Below are 7961 nucleotides of genomic sequence, written 5' to 3' on the forward strand. Positions count from 1 at the left end.
TCGCCTGCCATCTTGCAAAAAATGCAAAATTTGACTTGGTAGTCTGGGATGAGACCCAGTGAAAATATAAATGCCATGCTCTGAGATATTGATGACATAATTCCCACGCCTTTCCTGAGGAGACAGGTTAGGTGCTCCCTTAAGGGACCCCACCAGCACCTGTCATGTCCTTTCTACCACAGCAATGACTTTCCCCTGGCGGAAGACTAGCCTGTCCTGCCTAGGAAAGGGATGGGCACCAGGGAAGAGCTGGTCATTGGCAAGGAGAAGAACTATGATGCTTTTGCAGTTGTAGACCCAGCTGGACAAGCTTTGCCTTAACTTGGCCTCCTCTGTTTCCTTTCCACTGGAAATGCCAGACATCACAGGACAGTCATTCTCATTGCCTTTGTGGAAAAGAGAATGAAATCATTGAAGGGTAAAGTTCAGCTAGCAAGCCTGTATCACTATTTTGAGGTGAGACACTGCTACAGAAAACAAAGTTGGGGGGGGGATTTCTCAGGAGAACATCATGAGGGAGGCATTGTCCCAGGCTCCATACCACATCCTAAGCCTTACCTGAAAGTTTCTATTGCACAGAGACATCACTCACTGTCTTTAAATAAGTCTGGGGTGATGGAGGGATGGCTCAGCAATTGAGTACTGTTCTTGCAGAGAGATAAGTTGCCAGCATCCATATCAGGCAGCTCACAAACTGCCTGTAACTCCTGCTCCAGGAGATTTAACCATGTCTTTGGACTCTGCTGGCACCTGCACTCACACATGTACATCCTACCATACAGATACCCATATACATACATAATTTAAAAATCTAAACCCCAAAGAAAGTTCAAGCACCATGAAAGAAACAAATGAAACTCATGAGGACCTGTTCCTGTGATCAGGTGGCATCAATGAACGGGCAGATTCTGCTCAGGTGTCAGGGAAACCATGACTGCCAAGTCACCTGGTGGATACACAGAGCTGCCCCCACACTAACTGCAGCTTTCTACTGCCTCCCCTTCTTGCCTGTATCTAGTTCAAAGGTCCATGTCAACTCTGTTTCTTTGGACACAGAACAAGCAGGAGGAAGAGAATGATTTTGATGTCTCCTTGCCAGTGTGACATTGGATTTCTCCAAAGACCTCCATTCTGCCCTTCCCTGCAGGCATATGTATAGAAGTCAGTGTTATAGGTTCTGAAATGTCAGTGGTTGGGAGAAAAGAATGAAAGAAAGAAAGAAAGAAAGAAAGAAAGAAAGAAAGAAAGAAAGAAAGAAAGAAAGAAGGAAAGAATCCAAACCCAAATGTAGAGAACATGGCTTACTTCTTGAGACAAGGTCTCTGTGTAGTCCAGGCTAGTCTTGAATTTAGGATGTTTCCTCCTGAATCTCTATAAAGTGCTCCGATTATAAGTACCATGCCCAGCCAAAAATCATTTCCTAAAGTAACATTATCTACTTTGCCCAAAGTAGATCCCGTGGTCATCAACCAGTGCTTGTTTAGGAAATACAAGCTAATTGTAGTATTAAAGTGTATCAGTGGTAGGCAGTAAGTCTGTGTGTGAATAGCCCACACTTGGGCTCTGCCTTCTCCCTCACTCCATGCCACTGCTGCTCTCAGTTGTTACATGCAAGGGAGAATTAGCTATGATTATCCCCAGAGACTTTAATTCATGAGGGTGAAGGCCAAGCACAGAAGTCTCTGAGAATAAATAAAAAGACTAATGGCCTGGAGAAATGGCTCAGGAGTTAAGAATGGTTGAGGCTTTTCCAGAGGATCCAGTTTGGTTCCCAGCACTCTGGCTGCAGCTTACAAGCACCTATAACTGTAGATCCAAGGGATTTGATGACTCCTCCTGAACTGAGATGATGACTACGCATGCACACACACACACACACACACACACACACACACACACACACACACACACACACACACCCCTACACACACTTAGATGTACATACACATAATTAAAAATAAAATGTTAAAAAGAGACTTGTCAACAGAAGCTCTGACCTAGCTATATGTGTTAACTTGAGCTTGGAGAGCTGTACCAGTCCACTGACCCCTTGCTGCAGAGCCATCTTGTCCCCACAGCTATTAGAAAGATTAGCTTGAGGCTGTGTACAAAGTGCCTGCCACCAAGAGAAATAGCCTTTGCTTAGGAAGGGAAATCTCAACTAGAATTCACATCCTGCATAAGGACAGCTCCTGTGAGGTCCAGTTGCAGCAATGTGAGAGCAGGCTAGCTCCTTTTCGTCTTCATGTGATTGTGGTAAAACTCAACCTTCTATTATCTAGGAAAACAATTCTTTCCAGCAGAGAGAAGGCATCTTTCATTAAGGCTTCCTGAGTCACTGGAAGAGTCACAGCCTTGCTTGGCAGTAAGGACAGAATCTATTATGGAGATGGTTGGGGCAGGGGTTTGAGTAAGAAAGCTTTACAGAAATCTTGGGGTTAACATTCTGCCTCAAACAACCATGCTCGTTTCTGATTCTTTCTAGACTGTCCCCCGATCTTGCTTTTGTTTCTACTAGGGAGATTACTTGATTACCTTCCCACCTCTGTGGGCTTCCATTCTATGACCAATGTGTGACCATTCTGCCATGCCCCCTCCAAAAAGGAAAGGAAAGAAAATGGAAAGGAAAGGAAGGAAGGAAGGAAGGAAGGAAGGAAGGAAGGAAGGAAGGAAGGAAAGAATAAAAGAAAGGAAGGACAGAAGGAAGGAAGGAAGGAAGGAAGGAAGGAAGGAAGGAAGAAAGAAAGAGAAAGGATCCTGCCATAAACAATGCCTTTTAAAGTCATTCAATAATAAAATAGCCAGCATCCCCACTAACCCCCTCAATTGTACTAACTTCACTTCACCAAGATCAGAAAAAATGCTGTCTACCTAAAGAAAACACCATGAGCACCTTCCCACACCAGATTATCTGTAAAGAATGCTGCTACCAAGAAGAGAAAAATAAAGCGCTCAGCTTCTGCTCACTATCTGAATTCCTTAACACTTTCCTTAAGTTCCTTTGGCTCCAAGTTTAAAATCTTGTCTTACACACCTCAAATGGTATCTAAGCAATGCCTCTAGTGCCACACAAGAAACACTTCAAAGCTGAAGTAATATTTTTAAAGGAAGTTCATTATACATATGGGTATTTGCTATCTTCTATATTGTGTTTGCTGTTGTAGCTATGTATCCAAACCCAGATCAAAATGAGACTGCTCTCATAGGAATGAAAACTAAGGGACCCAAGCTCTCTGGCCACCAGTGTAGGGTCTGTAGGAACAAGGTTACCTGTTTCTGAGTCTGCAGCACCAGGTGGTCTACAGCCATCAGGCCATGGTGGTAAAGACTAAAGAGCAGGTGGAGGAATGAAAAAGAGTTCAGAGAGTCACGGCAATATTGTCTTTCATAAAGGGAATGTAGGCACTTCAGTGCTTGGGTTATATGTTAGTTTATACACTTGTGTAAAGTGTGCATCTGCTGTGGAATAAGACCTGTTCCTTGTTCCAGGGCACATTTGCACAACACATGATGTAAAATAGTATGGAGCCAAAGCTGATTCTGGATCCACCCCTGGGGTAGATTGGTCATTCTCCAGTGTAAACCTCCTTGGGATTAACCACTTATTCCAATGGAGAGCACTGGCTAATTAATCCCAGACCTGCCCCAGCCTACTCTGAATGTCTTGCATATGGGTGAGGGAGGACCCATAAAGTTTCCTGGGCCTATTTGGATGAGGTAGAGAATTTACTGTTCTAATATGTGAAAGGGTAGTGTGTGGCTTGCACAGATGTGGTTATGTAGAGAGCATATGCATTTATAGGGCAGATCAGAGGGGAATGGTGTGCATTGAGACTCCAGCAGCAATGCCTGTGAGCTTTCTGCCTTCCAGCAATGGAATTATGCCCTTCCTTTTAGCATTCTGGAGAGACTGAGGCAAGAGCTTGTGTTAGCAGCTCTGGATCCTGCAGCTTGAGGAATGGAAGAATTGCCTACTGTAAGGCGAAAATGACCTGGCTTCTTATGGGGTTGGGATTTCTGTGGAATTTTTCCAAGTGATAGGAATTTACCTGATCTAGTCTCTTTCCTAGTAGCCAGCCTTGAATCAATGGTTCACTCTATCCAGTTCCTTCTCTATTTTCATTCCTGGGGTGCTATTCTTACAAACTAGTCACACAGTAACAACAAAACAACTTAAACTCTCCTCCTATCTCTCATTTCTCTTCACCTCATACAGCCCCCAAATTGAAATTTTTTCAGTGTATCTTCTCTTTATGGTAGACTTGGATACCCCAATGTCTTTTTGATAGCTAATATGGGTATCCACTTAAGGGTATGTCCCTCATTTCCCCAGTTGATACTCTATTGGGGAAAGCAAGCCCAGTGAAATCAAAAGTAATTACGAAGGTTAAGGGTAAACATTTTGATGAACTTTCTCCATCTTGCACAATATTCACAGGGCTGGAGTTTAGCTTCCCTTGATTTGTACCTCAGATTCCAAAGCCAAGGGGTTTTAATCACCTCTATATGATAACTGTTTTGATGCTGGGCTGGGATGGTCACCACAGCCCCTAGAAACATCAACTAAACTGCTCTCTGTCTCTGCCACCACCACCATTCCAGTTATTTCTACAAGTTCAGCCTCTTAGAGGAACTTTCCAAAGATATGAGAACAAAGCTGAGCAGCTAGCTCTTGGGTAGAAGAAAGTGACATGTAAAAGCAAATGCTGCTGTTCCTTGTACCTGGCCACTGCTCTGTGTACCTCCTGTGTAACCTGCTGATGGACTGTGTGGAGACAGATCCCTTTGAGAGTTTCTCTTCAGTCAACTTCCTTTTGAGTTCTTTTTGAGTCTGCCTTCAGACTGTACATGTCTGTCTTCCCTTCTGGGCTGTAAATTCCTCACAGGCAGATTCTGATTTACACTCTTTCCAGCACTGAACAATGTGTCTGGCTCCCAGTTTCCTCTGCTGTCACGTAGCAAATTCTCAGGCACCCAGACTTGTTCCTCTGCCTTCACTCAGACTAGTGATGGTGTTGGCAAACTTTGTGCAACATTGCTTGATGCATAAATGATGTCGGCCAGTACCCTCTCACAATGAGCAACACTTTTCTTTCCTTGGGATGGACTTAGAAGTCTCTCTGCCATCTGGAAGTTTTCTTCCAAGCTTCCTGAAGACATGAGCCCCCACCCCCATAGCCCCTTCAACTATCCAGAGTCAACAAGAACACCCTGTTCTGAGTGAGCAGTCTCAGGCTTTGCCTCTCCCAGAACTCTCTTCTGCTGTCAAAATCTATCAGGGGAGGGGAGGTCACTTTACCTTTCTCTCCAAAGGAGGGGTATCAAGTGAGTTTCACAGCTTTGGTTGCTTCTATCTGGAAATTTGTGAGCTCCTGGGCTGTACCACAGTAACCAGCCAGCTCCTATCACCAATGCCTTAGAGTCAGCCTGTCTGATCTGAGGTGGAAATGGACCCCAGGCTGGCAGCTCTTACCATGATCATCTCATAAGCACATATCCAGCTGCAGTCTCTCAGTTGCTGGGATGAACATGGGGAATTGGATGGGCACAGAGAAGGGACAGGTTGTTTTTTGTTTGTTTGTTTGTTTGTTTGTTTTTGTTTTTTTTCCAGTACCAGACTGACATCCCAATCCCTAAACAAGCCCCTTGATTAAGGGCTTTTTAGAAGTTTTTTAGTTTTGGGGGGTTTTTTGTTTTGTTTTGGTTTTGGTTTTTTGGTTTTTTTTTGTTTTTTTGGTTTTTGTTTGTTTGTTTGTTTTTGCAGTGAGGCTTTCTGGTGTGTTTGTTGCCATTTAGTAGCTTGAAGGGGTTCTTCCCGCTCACAGGAGCACTCACCACAGTCAGCAGGTACTGGTTTCCATCCTGAAGGGAAGCATGTCCTTGCCACAGAAAGACAGATGATTAATAACCCTGAGACTCCTTAGATTATCCCTATTCAACTTTTCAGGCAATACAGAGAAAAAGATACACCATTTGAGAGATGAGCTGAGAAACAAAACCTCATGTCATGCTCTGTGACTGACATAGGGCACACTACAGATGTAGTAAATGCCTACTCAGCCAGCCCCTCCTGAAAGGGAAGTAGCGAAATGGGGAGAGATGTGTTTTCCTACCATCAGAGTAGCTGACTTGTAGTCACAAGTGCTGCGGACTGTGGACCAGTTGTCTCACCATCCTAGTCTTTGATTTCTTGTACACAAAGAGGGTGGATGGACCACATAGTCCTTGTCCCACCTGATAACTTCAGTAGAGTCAGATCCAGGCCAGTTTATGACAGTGGTCTCCAGGGATGTCATAGGATGGATGAGTAGCCACTATGTTCAGCTTGGCTTTCTCTGGAGGTTCACGCTCTTCAAGCTCACGTGGTTCTCAACTTAGGGAAGGAGGAATAGAAGCATAATGAAAGATGAGAAGACAAAGGGCGTCTTTAAGAGGAACGTGTTTGGCTTGGCTCTTCTAGCCTCCTCAATGGTAAGGTTCTTCTCAGCATGTGTCCTCTTTAAACCTGGTACAGTCCAGGTGATTCATGAGGTCTGAAGAAGCCACACCCTCAAATGCTCATGAAATGGAAGGACCTTACCTGGAATTAACCTTTCCCCAGGAGGGTGGGGGTATGAATTAGTGGGGCTCACACCTTTATGCTGTCCACCTACCCATCTCATTTTATCTTTTCATCATTCTCCCAAGGAATATACTTCATGTGTGCATAGGGTTTCCTGATTCACAAAGTATTTCTATCCTTTATCCAACTTAGCTCTTAACAACAGCTTGCGTAATTTGAAGTTATCCATGTCCTCATTTGACCAAAGAAAAACCTGAAAGACAGTTGATCTTTGGCTCAGGTTTGCTCTCCCACTGGACAAGTATTACAGACTTGAATGGGCTATGCCCACAGATAGCCAAGGGGCACTCCAACTCTGCCAGTGGCTAACTCTGGATCCATGGGTCAATGGTGTAGAAACTCTGTGCCTTAGATCTCTTATCTGTGAAATGGGAACAAGCATGGTGGCCTCTCAGAGAGACAGGCAGGCAAGAAGTCTCAGTGAGTCAGCGCACCTAAGGACAACATCTGTCACACAGTGTAGTACACATCCATTATTATCATTGGCAAAACTAAGCCTGGAACCTAAGCCTTCCGAGATCCAGTGCAATGATGGATGATGTTCCTGCTGCCCTACACCAGTGTTCGCTGTAACATGCAGATGCCGATCTCAGCCTCTGCCTTCCAGGGAAGAGCAGTTCCACCAACGGGCTTTCTGCTCCATAGGTCCAGTATCAAGGTCTCTGGGCTACACTCAAGCACAGATGCCAATCTTCAGGTTTTTAGATGACAAGCTAGGCACTCTCTTCCCACAAGACTGTCAGCTGAACACAGACTGTCCCAGGTTTCTGACCCCCATCCCCCAGAGTCTTGTTACTCATTGCTACACTTTCATGCTAACTGTTGCCTCCTGTCCCCTGACCTTTTCCCATGGCATGTTTCCACTGCAGTGATCCAGAGCTGCAGACCATTGAATTTTTGAGGAATATTTGTAGTTTTTGGAGTATGTCTCTTGTTTCCATGCCCTACGTGTGTTCTCCCTGATAATATAGACTATGTGGGGTGCAGAGGGACCACCTTTCACTGCACCTAACAAAATTCATTGTAGATAGTTGGCACATACTTCCTGCTTTGAGAATTCACTGATGGGCTGATAGATACCACTCAAAGAAGATAATAGGTTCCTTTATCTATGTTGCAAGTTTAGAGTGATCAAAGACCATGCCTAGATGCATTCAATCCCCTAGTGCCGAAGCTCAGGGAGAGATTTCTGGATCTAGACATGAGGAAGGGGTTCATTCTCCTTGCATCACAGCATGCCATCTGCTGCAAAAGCCCAGAGTGTGGGCTATGATCATTGTACACTGAGCACAGAAAACCAGGCCAGAACCAGGGCTCCTGCTCCTAACAGTGTCTGAAT

This window comes from Cricetulus griseus, chromosome 4 (genome assembly GCF_003668045.3).
Source record: "Cricetulus griseus strain 17A/GY chromosome 4, alternate assembly CriGri-PICRH-1.0, whole genome shotgun sequence".
In the NCBI taxonomy this organism is placed as follows: domain Eukaryota; kingdom Metazoa; phylum Chordata; class Mammalia; order Rodentia; family Cricetidae; genus Cricetulus; species Cricetulus griseus.